The sequence below is a fragment of the Taudactylus pleione genome, unplaced genomic scaffold (genome assembly GCF_031769625.1).
Source record: "Taudactylus pleione unplaced genomic scaffold, aTauple2 ptg000546l, whole genome shotgun sequence".
NCBI classification, from domain to species: domain Eukaryota; kingdom Metazoa; phylum Chordata; class Amphibia; order Anura; family Myobatrachidae; genus Taudactylus; species Taudactylus pleione.
The window spans coordinates 3,040,501-3,043,451 of NW_028284948.1; the positions used below are offsets into that span (position 1 = coordinate 3,040,501).

The 2,951-nt window shown below is 35.8% G+C and overlaps 1 pseudogene; it reads left to right on the top strand.

The window, feature by feature from the left end:
- The first annotated feature begins 288 nt into the window (after window positions 1-288).
- LOC148500825 (syncytin-1-like) lies at window positions 289-1,106 on the top strand (annotated as a pseudogene).
- Window positions 1,107-2,951: the final 1,845 nt, after the last annotated feature.

The following is a 2,951-nucleotide window of genomic DNA, read 5'->3' on the forward strand; positions in this document are numbered from 1 at the left end:
GGTCTCGGATTAGTTCTAGTTGGTATTACATTAATGACAAAGGATTTTTAATGGAGAACCAGACTTTGGGGTATATTTACTAAGGTGCGGGTTTTTAGAAGTGATTTTGTTGCCCATAGCAACCAATCAGATTCTACTTAACATTTATCTAACACCTTCTAGAAGGTAATAGCTAGAATCTGATTGGTTTCTATGGCAACAAAACCACTTCTAAAAACCCGCACCTCAGTAAATATACCCCTTTGTTTGAATTAAAAAGAAACGTGTACTTTTGATCATGCAACTTGTATGGATGCTGCAGGAAATAGCACAGCTTGCTTTATGGCTTATATGGGATACTTTGATACCAGAGCATGCTTGCCCCTACCTAAGGGAATGTATTGGGTTTGTGGAAAGTTGGCTTATTCATGTATTCCTTTTGGGGCAAGTGGACAGTGTGCACTTTCATATGTAGTCCCTTTTGTGAGAGTCACTGATCATATGGATCCGTATCCCAGGAACTTACCAATAGGGCATGATTTAGTGCTGGAAGATTTTACATACTTAAAACAGTGTAATATGAGGGAAATAAAGACAGGGAGTATCTCTTTTAAATACACAGATGGAGAATGCACTGCAGGAGTACTCTTTCCTCTGTCAACTATTTTTCTGGTAGAAAAATTATTTCTGAAATTCTTACTGTAATGGACCAAATGGTGGATGAATTGATTGTTTCTATTAATCAGACAGTGCAGGAAGTTGCTCAGATACGTAAATTGGCTGTGTAGAATAGAATGGCACTAGATCAATCGTTGGCAGCAGAAGGTGGTACCTGTGCAGTGATAGGACAAGAATGTTGCATCTATATTGATGATAATATGGCAGAAATTGTTGGACATTTGAAAAAGGTGGGAGAAATGCAGAAGGAATTATGAAAGTAAGTTTTGTGTGGGGCCATGGTGATAGGGACAGTATACCTGAGTATCAAATGTGGGCCTATAATATATGTACCGTATTGCAAAAGGATCAATAAGATAGAGGTACAACATGAGATGACCATTGTGGTTGTAGATGAGATTGGGCCAAGATCCACTGGTGGAGGAGAGATCTCAGATTCTGTATATTGAAATGAAACCAGCCTATGAAAGTCTTCCAACACCACGGCCTGCTGATACCTATAATATTCTGAGCAAAGAAAAAGTTGTGATACATGAGTACTTCATATATGAGCTAGGTGATGATGGAGGTGAAGAAAGAAATGACGAGTATGTTACACATGAATTAATTGCCAGCTTCAACTAGTTGTATTATTCCTTTCTTAGCCACAACAGAAGGTTCATATAAAACATAGGGACTCCCATGTCTGGTACGGTAATTATTAGCATACAATCCTATCCTCATCCAATTTACCTTTTCCTTTGGTGTATGTCTACCTACTCCTCCTTAGTGATCATTTGAGACAAACCTTCCTGATTTGTGTATGTAGTATGCTCAATGAATGAGCAGAAAAGGGAATGATATGGCAGCTGAAAACAACATGGGTGCTGAATGAAACCATTGCTAATTATATTTTATAACTATGCCTTTAATATAATTAATTTGCTATTATGCAAGATTTAAGGAAGTATATCCAGCTGCAGGCTATGTTTGGCTATGTCTAGCTTAAATACCAAGATGTGGTGAGCCAACTACCAGAAATGTAAGGAGCAAAGAAGTCTGTACAAAGGTTAAATTACATTTTTAATGTATACCTCATAATCATATGATTTAGGGCTACATAACTATGATGATAAGATTGGATTTCTTCCAATAGGGGAATAAAATAATAATTTAATTGGTCATATGCCTTTAGGGGAGTATGATAATAACCATTGTTTGATTGGTTTATGTGTAAAATCATATTTGGTATATAATTCTTGTACAATCAATGTATGGGCAGCTTGCATTATCTGCCAGCTCTGTATGGACATACACAAATAAAATCTTCAAGGAGCCTTCATCGTTTTTCTGATCATTTACGTATCACTATTCAGAACAACGAATATATATTCTTCTTAAATGTTACTGTTGGTTATGTTACATTTATATACTATTGTGCTAATGTAACATAATATTGTTATTTTTATCACAAGTTGATCTATTCTTGATTTTATGGGATATGCATTGCTGAATAACATTTTTTATTATATGAACACACCAGAGCAGAATTGTATTTATATGGTTTAGTGTTTGTGTGAGGTGGGCAATTACCTCTTAATTACACAGCACCAGGTATGGTGGTGATTTAGCTTGGGTGTGGAACGAGCGCTGATAATACACATTGATTTTTCTTTGTTTGCTTTGCCAGAATTCAAGGGTTGCCAATGCAGTATCTTGAAATCGGATCACTAAATTGCTGACTGTCTTTTTGTGAAAACAACAAACATTTTCATAGTTTACTAAACTGCAATCTTGTCTTCCACTGCAGTGCCATTGTATTTTCTAGATGTGCCATGTTGGAAGTTGAACTACCATAGCTGCTGAAATCTTCTACATGCGGTTGATGAATGCCAAAAATGGCAGAAATTTTTATGGCCACAGACAGCATCTCCTACATGCCCCTTTAATTAAAAAAAAATTTGAACCACCAAGTTTATTTTGTGGGCAAAACATGGGACATAATAGAGATAAATCAGATAGCAGAGTATAATGACTGTGCTTCCTATCTATCAACCCCTGCTGTCAGTTTCCCAGAAAAAAGTAGGAAAGAAATGGCACTGGAGTATGGGAAAATGGTATTCAATAAGACAAAAGTCGATTTACAGTATTTCACAATATTAAAATAATGCGCTATTGTATCAATAAGCATAGCAACATGCATCATACAGTATCAAAAAATGTCGGCAACATAATAACATACATAAAAATAAAATAATGCACTACTGTATTAACAGCGAAAATATACATGATACAATATCAAAAATGCCAGCAAC